We start from the raw sequence: 17,640 nt of genomic DNA, 5'->3' as shown, positions 1-17,640 counted from the left end.
ACATACCCCTCCCTTTTCTATTTCCTCTCCAGAGCTGACCATCTGCTTTAGTACGAACTGAGGAATTGGAGGACAGCCCAGAAGAATGGGAGGTGGAGCAAAAGAATGCTAATGAAGCTCCCTACAATAATTCTCACGAGAAGGGATTGACAACCCACACGTTCAGGAATGGAATGTCTGGAGTGAACGGAGAAGATTATTGAGGTAAGAACCTAATCTTTTCTTTCAATTAACGATGCCGATTAAGCCAAATTGAATAATTAAATTAGGTGCCTAAATCAGCTGATCTAGGCACCTAACTCTAGGCACCTTAGTGAGGATCCTGTGTCTCGTTTTTGTGTGCCAGACTTGTGCTTGCTAAACCTGGTGTAAATGCTGGTGCCCAAGCTAGGTGCGGTGAGGTGGTATTCTGTAAGTCTGTACTCAGTTTTTCAGAATGCTCCTGATGCACTTGTGGCCACGCCTCCTTCTGAGATATGCTCTATGGGGGTTGTGCCTTAAAGAATAGCGTGTATCCAGATGCATTTGCACATTTTAATGAGTGCCAATTAGCATCAGTAGTTGGTTGTTCGCACCCAGTTATTGATGGTTCAGACAGAGTTCATTAGCCAACTTATTTGTGCATGCAACTTTGTGTGCCACATATAGAATCCTGGGGAAATTGTTTGGCGCCTCATTTCTTCCTCCCCCTTTGTGAACACTTCTAACTCTTTTATTTTTAATATTGTCATGGCAACAATAGTTTTAATTATAGAGAGCTGAAATGATAACTTGTGTATCAGATGTGACTCTCTTCTCCCTCTGGACAGAACTCTGATTAGACATTTGAGGAAAGCTTTGTGTCTGAAATTTCCTTCCAGGCTGGATTTTATTATCTGCTTTAGTAGACAGCTGTCTTACAGCTCGAATGTAGGGAAAGCAAAGACAACCAAAGGGGTTGCCGGATGGTATCCTGCCAATAGATGAGCTGAACTATTTGCCCTCAAAGGATTCGGGTAGCTTATGCTTTGTGGAAGATGTCCATTCAGGACTGCTCTTGGCTCTTCTGGAGTTCTTCACACGGGGAAATGCAAGCTTTGAGTGATGCAGTGTCTTATAATCCTGTTTGACAATGTTGAATATTGTGCTGGGAGACAGACTAGAAGTACAGCTGGTACAGTAGCTGCAATGTTTCATAACTCGGTCACATAATTAGTATAAGGAATTGAAAGAGATAAGTGAGTATTTTTTTCTTGTTGTTTCTGCCTATTTCTGCTTTAAACACTTTGATCCTATTAGTTTGTGGAAAACAGGACTTGCATATTGGCTTTGCCTTTCTTGATTTTCAGCACCTTCAAAGTCATTATCAATACATAATAGCACATGTTTATTTGTTGTTGGAATGTCAACTCTTTGAGCCAGTTCCATAGCACTGTAGCTCTTTTGTTTTTCTTCACTGGTTCCAAAATGGGAGGATGTAACTGAATGATTTGGTGTAAAAAAAAAAAAAAAAAAAATCTAAAAATGTGTTGGAGTCTACAAATAAAATAACAATTTAACTATAGTCCCACATCATGTACATCTTGTACCTTTTGACCACTGTTCCCTCTAAGCTGAGTGGGAGTCCTCCACGTACAGTCCTGCCAGTGTGTGTGTTTGGGAGGGGGGGTGTTTCCCTATCACATTTTTAGCAGTGAGGGAAAGGCATGCTTAGCTGCACTCCCTGGTAATTGAAAGCACTGGCAGCAATGCAGTTGGACTCCTGCACAGTTTAGAGAGAACGGTGAGTAGGACCTGGACCTGCAGGTAGTGGTTTGTGGGCATGCATTAGGTTTTTTTTGGGTGTCTCTAAATTTAAACTGCATAAAAGTTGATTGTAACAAGAGTAAACAAACTAGGTTGGTATGTTCAAAAGGTGAATGGTTTTTCTGAAATACCTCTTTCACAGAAGTTGTACTTGTGAGTCGGATGACAACGGCGGCCTCGGGAGACCCTTGAAACAGCACTGTTTGTGCGAAACATGTCGGGTCAGACTCCCAGGTCCAGCTGTGTGTAAAAGCTAAGTATATACACTATACTATTTTAGTTTATAAAAATATACTACTTTAGTTTACAAAAATGATAGTAATATCGTAAAATTGCCACAGCATTTAGAAAATCAATACCTATGATGAGTTACCACGTAAATCTCCCGCTGTTTTGAAGTAAACATAGTGGTGGGGCTGAGGTATTTCAGAAAAACTATTCACCTTTTGAACATACCAACCTAGTTTGTTTACTCTTGTTATCATTGAAGAGGGTTGGTGTTAGAATTAATAACTAACACACTGGTATTGGACTAAAGCTAAAAGTTGATTGTAGGCATGTGCAGTATATATACTTATGAATTAATGCTAATACAATTTGCATACTAAAGAAAGCTTTAGGGCACCTACACTGTACATCCAGAGAACAAATAGGTGACTATGAAAAACTGCCTGAAAAGCAGGCAGAATTCATTTAAAGTGAGAATAAAGTGATCATTTTTTGCCCTCGCACACCCCTATCTCCAGGTCATTTATTGAAAAGTTTTGTTTCTCTCTCAATATACAGTAACATAGAAGTGGTACGAGAGTGCATTAGACTGTATATGGAGGCCGCTGCTAGTGACAGGGTGTTTGCTTTCTGATCCTTATAATGTGTCTACAGTTTTGGAAGAATGACTAGCTTTTCATAGTAAAACCCCATCAATCCATGATGTTTTCCACATGAAAGCTCTGGGTTTTTTAAATTTTATTTTAGGACTTCTTAATGAATGGCTTTGTGAGAAAGCAATGAAGTGATTCTTTTTTTTTTGTTTTGTAACAAAATTTTGTGTTAAGAATGTTGACACAAGCTTGTCAGACACAGCTCTAGTACATCTGTGTAGCTCTGTGCTTTGAGACTCTTGAAATGTCTGTTATGAGGACATCAGCAGGGGGCTAATGAAAAGCCTTTGTTGATTCTAACCAATTGCAAGCCACTGTAGCCAAAATAAATATAATCTGCTTTTGGATTAGTTGTCACAGATGATTTTACCTGCTAACAGTGATTAAAGAGCCCTCATGGACCAGAAACATAGCTGCTCCCTGGTGATACTCAGTAAAATAGCAATAAACAGAAGTAAATAAAGACTTAGGGCATTAGTTATCTTTAATAAACAGTGACACTGCGTATAACATTTGGGGTACTTCAAAGTCCTGTATTGTGTGTGGCAATAGAACTTTCTTTCTGATATGTACAGCACTGGTCCCAGATGATAAATGAAAATGGTTCCTGGCACAGTGTTTCATTAATTAAGAGGGTCGTTTTTAGAGGCATTTTTAAAGGCATTTCACATTCAGAAATAGGCTTGGATAGAAATGCTCTCTGGATATAGTGCAATGTAGCTTGCAAGTTTATCCTGAGGGCTGGATTCTCAAAACTTACCATGCCTTTAACGATGGTCGCTAATCTGACTCCAGCCGGTTTAGCGTGGCAGTATTTTACCGCACAAGCAACAGAACGGCTCACCATGGTCTTTTCTGAGCTTCTTAGCAGCCTTCGACACTGCTATGTAAATGTATTATGAGATCTTAAATATTAAAATGGTAGTAAAATAGACTCGTTAATATTTGAATAAGCACTTCAGGTGATTCTCCATCATTGCTGGGTGATTCTCCAAGGGCAGCGCCGGCTTTTGATGACCAAAAATTACCGACTGGTCTTCTGGAGGTACTATGAAAAGCATGTCTCAGGCATGTGTTTCTGGCTGTGGATCATGATAAAATTTAAAAAAATCATTTACATAAATTATAGTAATATAGTTGTATAATAGTTTGGGGGGGGGTAAAGAAATCTCAAAAGCTTGTGTTGGGAGTGTGTACTAAAAGTGTGTATTATGCGCGCTGGTTGAAAGCTGACACTTGCACCTCCCCTCCCTTCTCCTCCATCCAATAGCACTGGCATGCCTATAATTGACACAACAGCCACATATGATGCATGCCTATGACATGTGCATATATTGTTCTCTGATAAGGCACACCCATAATATGCATGCCTATGGTGTAGCTTTTTTCTGGCAAATGCGCACATTTACATCTCTTTCCAGTGACTCATCTAATATAATAAAATGATAGGCTGCGCTTGCGCACTAAAAAAAAGTGTTTCCTGATCTGTCGCAAAAACACAATTGCGCATGCGTGGCCCCGGCGGCGGCTTTCAAATAAAAAAAAATTTACATAGCTGCGGCGGCCTTCCTCACCCCCGGCTCCTCTCTCGAACTGGACCAGGATCGACAGAGAGGAGCTGCAGCGGCGGCGGCGGCTTTCAACGACGAAGAAGCTGCAGTCGGGGCCTCCCCCACAAGCGCACAACCCGGTCCCCGCGTCTGCCTACCCTTCCCCCCAACACAGCGCATTTCCCCCCCCAACGAATCAATAAATGGAACCGGGCCGCCCTCCGCAACAGACCAGAGGAGTTCTTTGCCGCTCACCCCCTTCCCTTGCCGCTGACCCGAATACCTACCCGGCGATTCAAGAAACCTGTGCAGCATTCTTCACACGCTGCTTCAGGCCCTTCTACTGCCCTGATTTGCTCTGCCACATCTTTGATGATGTCATCAGAGACGCGGCAGAGCAAATAAGGGCAGTAGAAGGACCCGAAGCAGCGTGTGAAGACAGCTGCACAGGCTGCTTTAATCGCCGAGTTACAAGGGAAGGGGGGGGGGGGGGGCGCCGCAAGGACTCTATCCGAGTAAATAAAAAACTCTGGACAGGGGGAGCAGGAAGAGGTGATGATGGACAGGGGGGGGGGAAAGGAAGGGAGGCCTATTGTTGGACAGGGGGAGCAGGAAGAGGTGCAGATGGACAGGGGGGGAAATTAAGGGAGACCTGCTGATGGACTGGGGGGGAAATGAAGGGAGGCCTACTGCTGGACAGGGGGAGCAGGAAGAGGTGCTGATGGACAGGGGGAGGTAAAACAAAGGGAGAAGGGCTGCTGCTGGATAAGGGGAGCAATGAAGAGGTGGTGGTGGACAGGGGGGAAAAATGAAGGGAGGCCTAATGCTGGACAGGGGGAGCAGGAAGAGGTGCTGATGGACAGGGGGAAAAAATTAAGGGAGGCCTACTGCTGGACAGGGGGAGCAGGAAGAGATGCTTATGGACAGGGGGGAAAAATAAAGGGAGGTCTACTGCTGGACAGGGGGAGCAGGAAGAGATGCTGATGGACGGGGGGGGGAATGAAGGGAGGCCTACTGCTGGACAGAGGGAGCAGGAAGAGGTGATGATGGACAGGGGGAAAAAAGGAAGGGATGCCTATTGTTGGACAGGGGGAGCAGGAAGAGGTACTGATGGACAGGGGGGAGGTAAAACAAAGGGAGAAGGGCTGCTGCTGGATAAGGGGAGCAGTGAAGGGGTGGTGGTGGACACAGGGGAGGTAAAAAGAAGGGAGAATGGACAGTAAAAAGTGGCTAAGGAGACAGAGAGAGAAAGAAATAAAGATAGACACACACACATATATTCTAGCACCCGAGGGAGGAAAATGCTGCACAGGGAAGTAGGGAGGGGGGGGGAATGCTGATGCACAAGGAAATGGAGGGAGAGGGAATGCTGATATGGCTACTGTACAGGAAAGTGGACAAGGGGAGATAAATGCTGCATAGGGGGCAGAAAGAGAGACAAATAGAAAGAAAGACAAATAATAGGAGGGAGGGAGACAGAAAAAAAGAAAGACACAAGGGCAGGGAGTGAGACAGAAAGAAAGACAGACATACATATATTCTAGCATCCGTTAATGTAACGGGCTTAAAGACTAGTCTCATATAAATTTGGTGATCATCCTTGAACCTCTACAAACCTCATTTGCATATGTGGTTCTTCAAGAATGGCTTATCTTTTTGAAATCATTACATTTATGACCACAACAGCGGCCCGTCGGATTTTACCGGCGATATTAGAGAATACGGCCCTGAGTGAGCACAGATGTTCTGGGGATGACACCGGGGGAGGGAAGAGGTGGTGATAGCATTTACACTCATATTTTATAGAATAACCCCCAGATTATATAAAGGTCACCTGAATTTGGGTGTGGATCCCAGATTGGCATCCAGAATAATTAATGGGACATCAATAATTTAATCATTGGAGTTAACAGCACTTAATTAGCACTAATTATGATTTGGGCACTGATCTGGCTGTGTGCTGTTCTGGAACAGTGGGCTCCTAAACTGGATCATGCAAAAGGGGTTGTGGCCATGGGAATGGAATGGGCTTTCAGAAAAGATGTGTTATAGAATAGCAGGGATCCATACCCAACATGCTTGCCAAAATTTATACCAGGTTTCAGCTGGTGTAAGTACTCAGGTACTCTTTAGCATTGAGTGCCAATTTTCATTGGCTCCTAATTTTCATTCCCATTTATAGAATTTCCTCTGTGTAGCTTGTACAGTAGTAGCTTGAGATAAGTTATGTTAGGTATTTTCCTGTCTTCAGAGAGTTTATAATTTAAATTGGTACTTGAGGCAATGAAGGATTAAATAAATGGCCCAGGTTCACAAGAAGAATCAGTGGGTTTTGAACCCTGACCTCATTGATTCTCAGCCTTCTGTCCCAACCATCAGGCTACTCCACTCGTTAAATAAGTGCTTTCTACTTGTTGCAATGCTGCTCATTCAGTAAACAGCCAAAGAGGTTTCTTTCATGCATTTATTACTTTAGGGAGATCGTACTAAGACCATCCATCCTCATCTAACATCCTGCATCTTTCCTTTAGTATTCCTACGATTCCCTTGCAGTTGTAGCCTTGATTAATACAGGGTGCAGTTGCTTTCAATACAGCACTTATCTGGTTAAAGGCAATATGATTGGTACATAGATGGGCTGAAAGGAGATAGGGACCAAGTGGAACTACCATTATAATGATTTGAAAGTATCATTCAACCACAGCATTGTACTAGTTACAGTATCGTGCAATTACATACATGAGGGTAAATTACAGTATAATGCAATTACATACATGAATTCTTGTCAATATTTCATCTAGATCATTTTAGGGCAGGATATCTAGCCTTTTGAGTCACACAACCCACTATTTTCACCTTACCAGCTGAAGAACAATTTCTGCCCTGCCTGGGCATAAACTGTATAAGTGCTAATATACTGCAGGCAAAATGGTGATCATATACATGCAAGTTCCTCTCTTCATGCTCCTAGTCTCCACCCACCTTGACACTGCCTCTTAGACTTCCCCTCATTCCTAACTGCAGCTACCCCTCTCCCCATACCCTCGACTACCTCCCATTTTCTTATCCCTGTTCTAACTTGCTTAGACCTACCTATGACTCAGTCTCTTCTTTCCTACCTGCCTCCCTTTCTTCTATCTGCTGCCCCAAAACTATTTTCCCAGGCTGCCACTCGTTTGTATTTCTGACTTCCTTATGCGGCAAGGTCAGTTTCTTTTCTGGGAAAAGCCATGACAACTTTTGCATCAGAGAAATATCAGGTTTGATACTAATCAAAGGGAGTTATGCGTTGATCACCAGGTGTATTAACATATATCTCCCTTTAAAAATTATAGAGGTAGTATATGGCTGTTTAAAACTCTAAATGGTCCAAAAGTATTCAAATTCATGTTTATATTTCTTATACTCTTTCATGTTCATCATCTTACTAGGAATCAATTCGCCACCTCCAAATTTACTTCATTGATTGCATTCATGCTTGTGTATACAGTTAAAATTGTAAGTTTGATGCTAGGCTGTACCTATTGTATACTTTCCTGGATGAATCTCTTCAAAAAGGAGTTAATAAATCCCAATAAGTAAACATCGTTGTGCACTGGGTTAGAAGCAGCCAGCAGTCAATCTATGTATTCAGTGCTATTATCTATTCAAATAGCAGAACTGAATAAGTGAAGCATAAGTAGTAGACAATAAATGCAGTAAAAAATTCAAATAACGATACAAAATATGATGTGGAGGGCCATTTTTTATAGGATATCTATGTCTAGATCGGCATGTCCAGTATCTAGATGACATAATCAAAAAGATATAAAGGAGAAAGAGGGTGCTTCGATTATGGTATAGCTATTCATCTGAAATATCGCTGTCTGTAGACCATTCTGCTGGAAGTCCAGAGTTTCCAGTTATTGTGCCCCGTATACGTCTAAGTTAGACGTAGCAGAGTTTCAATTTTATGACTTGCAAGATGTCTACAGATTACTTGTCCTACCAAATGTCCCTGATGACATCAAAATGTTACCGCGGTAGTAACTGGTGTCTTACACGTCTATATATATAACCCTACATGCGGAATGATGGTTCTTTGTAGATGTACTAAGGAGTTGTGGTAGAAGAGGAGAGGTAGTTGTAGTTTGACAGCAAAAATAAGGAGAGATAGAGTGACAGTGAGAGACAGAGAGAGAGAGTGTGAGAGTGATAGCTAGAGAAATTGTGAGAGAGATAGTAAGAGTGAGAGACAGAGGGTGAGAAAGGGTGTAATAGAGAGAATGACCTCCAGAGTGTGAGAATGAGAGAGTGTTTGAGTGAGTGACTGTGTGAAAGAAAAGAATCTAATTACTGGGGGAAAGAAAGGAATCTAATTACCTTCTGAGGGAGACGGTGGCTCTTGTGGAACTGTGTCTCCGGTATAGTAGACAACTCTTTCAATAACATGAGCAGAGCCCCCCCCCCCCCAAGATTCTTCCTGATGGCCTGGAGAGTTATCTGGAGCACCCTCCAGAGGGAAGCGTGAGCCAGTGGCCTCCACTATCTAAGACCTAGACACAAGCAGCCTGTGCTACTTAGGGTTTCAGGAACTGTCAGGAACCCACATAACACCAATGGCCTCCTAATAGGAGGGGTCGCAATGATGTAAACCCCCACTAGCCTCCCCAACCATCCCTGCAAGCAGCCTGTCACTACTTTTCTAAGACCATGTTTGGAGTATTGTACAGCATCTCCTTAATTCAAAAGGGACAAATTCTGAAAACCACCTGTGTGATCAAGATCACCAACATTGTACAAGATTTGTATTGCTAATATATTATTAAATAAATCATCAAGATATTAATAATAAATATTGTATTATGTGCTCAGTGCCCTCATAAATCTGCATACTTTGGATTGCAGAATTCAACGGGAGCCATCATGGCATATTATCATGTCTCTCCCCTGAAGCAATCAACAGACTTGGCGAAACAAGGTCTCTTGTTGGGAGCTCTGGGTTGGTGATTCAGGAATCAAGCTGGAGGATCGGAGATAAGTCTCAGTTTTTCATATTTTCCCTGATTGGCGGCTTTTCATTTTTAAACTCAGCTGATGATGAGTGGGAGGTTTTTTTTTTGCCTGTGATAGTATTGAAAGCAGCTTGAAGTTGACAAATGAAACTGCACTGCTACGTTAATTTGAGGCTTTTTTCTCCCCTCAGTGTTTGGTGATGAGGTTTTGAAAGAGAAGCCTTTCAGTGACCACGATACAACAGCTTTATTTATTGGATATATTGCATTGGTATACTACTACTATTAATTATTTCTATAGCGCTACCAGACGCACACAGCGCTGTACAGAGTCACAAAGAGTAAGAAAACAGTCCCTGCTCGAAAGATCTTACAATCTAAACAGGCAAGACAGACAAACAAGATGTCATGGATATAGTTAAGGGGAACGGTTACCTGTTGTTATCCTTATTTATTTTTTATATTATCATATTCCCATATCACTACACCGAAATCTTAATGCCAAATATTCACTCATCTTTTAAGGTGGGCTCCGCAATGTCAAATTCCAAACAATCCTGCCCATCCAAAACACCTTTACTGATCATGTTGTGAAGCCATGAAGACCCATCATCTGACTCCATTCTCCACCATCTTGTGTCTTGCAGGCGTTTTGGGGTCCACAGAGACCTAGAATCCCTTAGGCGCCGATATAGGCGAGTGCAACATGCCAACCTGACCCTCATCTGGTACATGAAATGCCTCAGATATCAGTGTAAGTACCCCCCACATAGTAACCCTACAACCCTCCCTGGTCCCCCTTCATGTCCTAGATGTGATGTGCCTACTTCTTCTCTGTACCTGCAGCCCCTAGAACCTCAATGGGTAGGGGGTGGGGAGTATATATCCACCAGTACCCATCATTTCCAAAGGATCAGTTCCTGCACACTCATATATAGTTCATTGTTACAGCTGGGGAAAAATATTTACACAGTCACCACAAACAGTCAGTATTGAACCCCCAAACCCTGGCACTGCAGTACCTCAGCCCAAACCCCTACACCACATAATCAGCTGACAGAAAGGGAAGGGATGAAGGACAGTACAATGACAGAGGGCGCTCACTATATCCCTGGCCCCTAACCCCTCACAACCCCCATGCCACACTCATTGCATACACCACAGTCAGCTCCACGGGTTGGGATGCTGTCTTGCAAGACATACCAGAAAGTCTAAAACCAGCAGCCCAATACAAATTCTCAGCACAGGGCCTCCTTTAAAACTACTCTCTCTCTCTGTCCCCCTCCCCTTATCCCACAGAACCCCACCTATACTCATATGTGCTCTTCCCCCTCAATATGCACCTTCAAAGATGCTTTTTCAGTAAGGGATTACATTGCCAACACAAACCACTCAGCTGGCCCACACACAGACAGTCACCCAAAATTCACATCCCCTACCCTCAAACCATAATGCTCAGGCAGTAGCACAAACTTCCCTTCTGGGCCTCAGGCAGCATCAGAATATATATGATTCCCAACATGCCTGCTCCCATAGCCCTGTCCACACACAATGGTCCCATCTGTGCATCATCGCTGGACCATCCTACCTTCTGCCAGGCAACTTGTCAGGTTTCTATGCTATGTCATCTCATTGGTGCCACCCTTCAAACCTGATTCCCTAGTGCATGAAAATAAACCACATACCTCCCCGCAGCACTACTATGCAACTCATGTATGATGTGGTCACCCTAACACTTTCTTTACACAGGCCGAGGAGGTGGACCAGGAGGCAGAGGAGGGAGGCCAGGAGACTGATGGCCAGGAGTCTAAGGAGGCAGGCCAAGAGGGCCAGAAGACTGAAGGCGAGGTGGAGGTGGAGCAGGGAGCCTATGAGGTGCCACTCCTGGGCACAGAGGGCAATGCAAAAGTGTACTGTTACTTTAACTTCTTCAGAAATCTCGAGACCACCCATACCGTGCATGCGCGAGTGCCTTTCCGCCCAACGTTGACTTGCGGAACTATCATTTGAGTAAAAAAGCTAACTAGGGGAGGTGGGAGGGTTGTGAAAATATCTGCCTGTAATAAGCAAGCAGCATATTCTCACAGATGGGACTCCCTAGCTACTGTGGAAGGTATGGAGGGAAGTTGGCACTTACGTAAACAATAAGTTTTGGAGAACTGCTTGGCTGAAAACTGACTGTCCCATCTGGAATGAGTCTCCAGACAGAAATGGGGCGTGAAAGTATGTATTGAGGACCAGGTGGCAGCCTTACAGATGTTCTCAATAGGATCGGAACGGAGAAAAGCAACTGAGGCTGCCATTGCTCTAACATTCCAACGGTATTCCAGCCCAAGCTTAGCAAAGGAGATGCCTGCTTGTTCAGGGTACCTCAGAGCCTGCTGAAGCTGCCTCCTATGCTCCAGCACAAGCAAAGGGTGGAGAGGGGAAGGGAAGAGAGGGAATCAGGAAAGGTTAAGAAATGAAAGGAAAGGGCCGAGGCAAGGGGAAGAGGAAGTAGACAGGGGCCCAGGATGTAGGTGTTATTGTGTGTGTGTGAGGATATGTGGGCAGTGTGGGGAATATATATGGGGGGAGGGGTATGGGGAGTATGTGTAGGTGTGTTTTTGGTGGGAGGGGGTGTGGGGTGTTTGGGAGTATGTTGAAGGGGTGTTGGGTGATGGGGATTTGGGGTGTGTGTGCTTGTGAGGGGGGTATGGTATTGATGGTGGTTATGAGAGATGTACACCATAAATATAAAGCTGTTCACTTGCTTTTACATGAAGTTTGTCGGTATCAATTGTTCTCTAGTATGCACCCCCTCCTGGAATGCACCTCGGTCATCTATGTGTGTGTGTGGGGGGGGGGGGTCCTCATCCTCTGCCTCTGCATCTGGTAGCTGCTGCATATGTGGCTATGAGTCTGGGAGGGGCTGCATTTTCCCAAGGGCTATGTTGTAGAGCATGCAGCAGGCTATAAATTTCTGAGCCACCTTCTCGAGACATCTGAATCTGTTCTTGAGCTGACCAAAGGTGTACTCAGTGATAGACCTGGTGCTCTGTGTTGCCTATTGTAGTCCTCTTCTGCAGAATTTGGGGGGTGCACGATGGGGGTCATTAGCCAGGCTTGATGTGGATAGTCTCTGTTATCTGAGGGTGGGAAGCAAAGAGGGAGGGGGAAAATGTCATTTTCTGTTGACCTGCAGAAGGGGAAGATTGGTGGTAGCTGGCAAGGAGGGAGTGTTGGGTGGGGGAGGGGAGGGGCGAAGGATGTATGGAGACTAAGTGTGTAGGGTTGGTGTGTCCCTGTGGTGCTTATCTAGCAGCCAACTGTGGTTGAACTATCTCGGGTTGCAAGGTACTTGGGACCTGGGTTGGCCACTGTTGGAAACAGGATACTAGGCTTGATGGACCTTCAGTCTGTCCCAGTATAGCAATTCTTATGTTCTTATGTAGGCATTGTGGGTAGAACCAGGGTTTTGGGCACACACATTCACTATTTCCCCCTGGGCATTGCACACAACTTGCATATTCATTGAATGGAATGCTTTCCTGTTTCTGTAAATGGCCTCATGTGGACAGTCTGGGACACCTATGACAGAGTGGAAATGGGGCCATGGTGTAGAACTTAACCATGCTGCTCTGTAGGAGTTGTGGGTTGTGGGGAAGGTTATGCGGTAATGCGTGTGGTTCTAGAAGGCTTGTAGGAACTGGGTGAGGCAGTTTGAGATGGCAGACTGGTAAGTTTTGCGTTGGCTTCTAGGTCAGACTGCAAGCTCCCGGTGCTTAGGAATGCAAGGGAAGTGGTGAACTTGAGGTGGACAGGTATGGGGTTATTCCTGCATGAGATTGTTTCAGCTGCTGACAGAGATCCTGTATAGCTGTCCTGCCAATTGCTCATCTGTGAGGTCTAGGAAGCAGGAGCAAGCCCTGAAGACTCTCATATGGGGGTATCTCCTGTGAGGCCCTGCCTTATCTCTCTCTTCCTCCCGCAGCAGAACTTCAGCCACCATCAGTGCATTAATTCCATCCTTGACCTATCACCACAGGTGCAGCCCACTATCTCCGTTAACTACCACCACCTACCAAAGGTTGTACTCCCCTTCCTAAACTGACAACCCCCAGGCACTCGCTATCACAGACACAGCCAGCAATAACAACAGTCTTCATTTAGTCAGCCCACCCCCTCAGACAGACAGGTAAGACAATCAGCACTTACTCTGCAGCTCCTGGAAAATGGAACAGACAAAAAGAGACAGCACAGCAACAGAGAACAAGGTGAGTGAGAGAGCAGGTGGAAATGGAAGGGAGGTGGAGAGGTTCAGAGACCGCAGTGGCGTAGTAAGGGGAAGGGGCGATTTGCCCCGGATCCCATCGTGATGGGGGCACCAGCAACTGTCCTCCTCTCCACCCCCACTTCTTTCTGACCCGCCTCTTCTCTTCCCTTGTACCTCTTTAATTTTCCCGGCACAAGCAGCATCACGAACTTGCTGCCCGCAAAGGTGTTGGCTCTCTCTGACATCGCTTCCCGGTCCCGTGCCTAGGAAGTGACGTCAGAGAGCTAACACGATGTGGGCAGAAAATTTGTGCTGTTGCTTGCGCCGGGAAAATTAAAGAAAACCAAACAATACAAACCAGGGCTATAACCTACTAAAATGGCTTCTGCTTGTGTTTACAATATAATATCAGTAAGAAGCCTTTTGGGCAATTTCTAATAAATTTATTGTCAATCAGTTTTCAGCTTTTTAAATTACATACATTTATAAATACCATTTATATAAGCCACACCATGCACATAAATAAATTCACATATTCCTTATAAAACTCAAAGGAGAAATTCAAGAAAAAAGATCCCCAATGAGATAGAAAACCCGGAGTGGATTTAAGTTCTTTCAATCACTGCTGTTTTCACTTTACCACTACCAGTTCCCTGTCTCAATAGTGTATGCTGTATGTTGCCTCAGTGATAAAAATTTCCAATGATCTTTGCTGCAACTGATGTCCTGGTTCTCCACCATTCCAATCCTTAATTAAAACTTTTCTTCAGCCAGCTCGACACCGCACTATGGTGACACCGCACTGTGTTTCGCTGAACCAGCATCTTCAGGAGCTGCATCTGCTTCAGATTTTCATTGCACTATTCCATCTACATAATAAATATCAATTTACCAGTGTGGACTCATTCATACTTAATACTTCCTTAAATCATATAAATACAGTTTGTAAGCATAATTCATTCCAGAAGCATACTCCTAAACCAAAGCAACTTTCCCCATAGGAATTAATGGAAACGCATTTGTTCCACATTCCAAAAACTTACCATTAGCAACGCCTCCACCGCTACTCATGTAGTTCTGGGAACCAGAGAGGGGGCTGTACTGCAGGGTGCTCATGTTATGACGGTGCATGTCATAACGGTGGTACAGATGGTGAAGGTGTGCCCCATTTCCAGGGTGCTGGCTGCGCTTTTTATATCATGGCTGTAGCTGCCGCCGCCAACCCCGGATAGCACCATTGGCCCAGTTCATGTGCACGTAGCCCCTGGACGTCACCGCTGCCTCGCCGGTACTATCCAGGCACTGGCCCACCCCTGCCGGACTCACCCCGACTCCCTTGATGACCCCGGGGCCCCCGCGCCAGCTGCCAGCAGCCCGCCATTGGCCCAGTTCATGTGTGTGTAGCCCTCGGATGCCACTGCCACCCCACCTGTACTCTCCAGGCGCTGGCTCACCCCTGCCGGACTCACCCCGACTCCCATTCTGACCCCAGGGCCTCTGCGCCCACTGCCAGCAGCCCACCATCCTTGGTCATACCTCAAGAGCCCAGCCCACCAATGAGTCCATGCTGTTGTCCAAACTCCACCCCCTTTTGATCGCACTTCCTGTTCCGGCAGAGCTGGATGCGGCATGGGCAAGGTGGTGGTGTCCGCTGAAGGTAAGGGTTTGAGGGGGGGCCGCACTCGGTGGTGTCCACTGGAGGTAAGGGTTTGGAGGTGGGCCGCGCTCTCTTATTGAGTCAATACTCGTTTTGCGAGTTAAAGTTTGCTTGAGTGTTATGCTCGTCTTCCAAAACACTCACAAACCGGGTTACTCGCAAACCGAGGTTTGACTGTAACTCAAATGCAAATAAAACTTTTTAATATTTACCGCGTCATGTTGTTGTTTTATCATATAGCTGCATCAACATGAATTTCAAAGCCTCCATATCAACTTCCCATACTGGAGCTTCTTACTGATATTGTATGGGAAAACTAAAGAGGTATGGGGGAAGGGAAGGGGGGCGTGCATGGCAGGGAGGGTGGTGTGGGAAGGAGTGGGAGGGGGCATCACCGCCCTGGGTGCCACTCACCCTCACTATGCCACTGAGAGACAGGTATCAGGTAGGAGGGGTAGGGAAATGGGATATCAGGAGTCTGTGAGGTATGGGTGAGAAATGGGTCAGTCAGAGAAGTAGATCAAGTTAGGTTAAGGTAGATACAGGGACACAAACAGCCAATCTAGCACGCAATAACTGCAATTATTCAGACAAATGCTCAGCTCTAGCTCTTCAACACAACCAGATCGCTAGTAGGTCAAAAGACAGTTTGGGACTCATCTTATTTGCCTTTAAAACAAGTCTAACTGTTGGTGTCTTGGGGCATGCCCAGCTATAATTACTGCATTTTCTATTATCGTGCCTGGACATCTGGTCTCTAAACACTCTGAACGTATTTCACTGAGCGTTCAGCATTCCTGTATGGTTTACCTGCGAGTTTCTGGTTTACCTGGTCGTCTAGACCGGTCTCATGACACTTTTTTTGGATGTCTTAGTTTTTTAAAAATGTCCCTAATAGTTTACTACATTACAAAGTCAACAAAATCCCCTTATTTTACTAAGGCATGCTAGCTGATTTAGCACGCGCTAAACGCTAACACATCCATAGAATATAATGGATGTGTTAGCATTTAGCATGTACTAAATCGGCTAGCACGCCTTAGTAAAAGGACCCCAATATGCGATAAAACATTTTAATAGATAACTTAGGGAGTAAGCCAAGATGGAATATATAGATAGATAATACAGAGTTACAGGAGTAAGAAAATAAGGGGGCTAATATTTAAAGAAAGTTGAGTGTTGATACTGGTGCTTCATCTGAAGACTCCGCCTGCTAAAAATTTGAATCAATAATGGAAACATGGAGAATATGTCAGAGAATTATAGGTGCAGTTCTTATAGAATCTTCATTCCTATATAGAAAAAATTATTAAATGATGCTATGGCGGTAGGGAGGGAATTTGTTTGATGATAATAATAGTTGGAATTTCTTGAATTGTATATTTATATAATTAATTTATTACATTGTTATATTTTAAAAATTTGGGGGGATATGAAGGGAAGGGAAAGGGGAGTGGGAAAGGTATGGGGATATATATGGCATTATGAATAGGTAATATAGAAAATATATTTTGGAGAAATGATAAAATTATTTATGTAATATTTGAGCTTTGAATTTAATTATAATGAGCATACATTGTATAATTGTATATTTGATTGATTTCTTCAATAAAATGTTTCAACATGAATGATGCTATCAAATAATTACAATGGTAGTTCTACTTGATGGTTGAAACTGGTTGGGGGATTTAAAGGCATACATAAATCCCCCAGGCTATTTTTCTCATCTTTATAGCTAATTTAAAGGTGGGAGAGAGGGCTGTGATGTGGTGAAGGTGTGTGGGAAGGTCCATATTGATATCTCCACCAGGGTCCCTAGTTATTCCATTGGAATCAGGTCCTTTGTTTCAATCTCTAAAGAAACCAAAATTGTATTATTTAATCAATTGTGCCAGATGAATCAACCAAATATGTCTACAGCAAACATTAACACGAAGAAAGATATTTTTTTCAGCTCATAGCTACCTGTTAATGATTCTGCCTTGTCCATTGCTACGAACATAGATGGTGATTTAGAAATAATAAATATAATAACTGCAGGAGAGAGTGGCTTATTTAATACTATTAAGTAGCAATTAATTAGGTTAATTAAGTAGTAATTCCAGCAGATGCAGGTTCTAATGGGAATAGTTGGCAACAAATACTGTTAAAGGCACAGTATTTGATATGCTCGCCTTTGAGCATTAAGTTATGAGCAGCAGAGATGGCCTAATCAAAGCAAGATTAATACTGAAGCAAGAAAATTGTAATACCCTTAACTTCCATTGAGTCAGTGGTCTATTATGGTAACCATCAAGGTACTAAAAGTAAGGAAACCCTATTTTAGGTGTTTCATGTTTTGTGAAATCTAATTAATATAATAAACATGGTTTATAATATAATCTTTACTATTGATGGAGATCTTCAATCAAATACACCCCTAACTCCTCATTAATGTTTTTATGGACCATGGAAGGATATCATGGAACCAATAATTCCTTTTAGTTCACTTAACTTCATACATCTGGATTTTTAGAAA

At 43.9% G+C, this 17,640-nt stretch overlaps 1 protein-coding gene across 4 annotated transcripts in view; it reads left to right on the top strand.

Annotated features, from left to right (window-relative positions):
• The window catches only part of ESRRG (estrogen related receptor gamma), a 1,015,505-nt gene that overhangs the window by 166,569 nt on the left and 831,296 nt on the right, over positions 1-17,640 (top strand). The window contains exon 1 of one of the 4 annotated variants that reach the window (XM_033936616.1): positions 9,777-9,964. The exons of the other annotated variants lie outside the window; for them this stretch is intronic. The gene's annotated coding sequence lies outside the window, so the exon portion shown is untranslated. Of the gene's footprint in view, positions 1-9,776; positions 9,965-17,640 lie in introns of those variants that run through there. 4 annotated transcript variants of the gene reach the window in all.

This window comes from Geotrypetes seraphini, chromosome 3, assembly GCF_902459505.1.
Source record: "Geotrypetes seraphini chromosome 3, aGeoSer1.1, whole genome shotgun sequence".
Lineage (NCBI taxonomy): Eukaryota > Metazoa > Chordata > Amphibia > Gymnophiona > Dermophiidae > Geotrypetes > Geotrypetes seraphini.
This window is presented reverse-complemented; position numbering and strand designations above follow the sequence as displayed.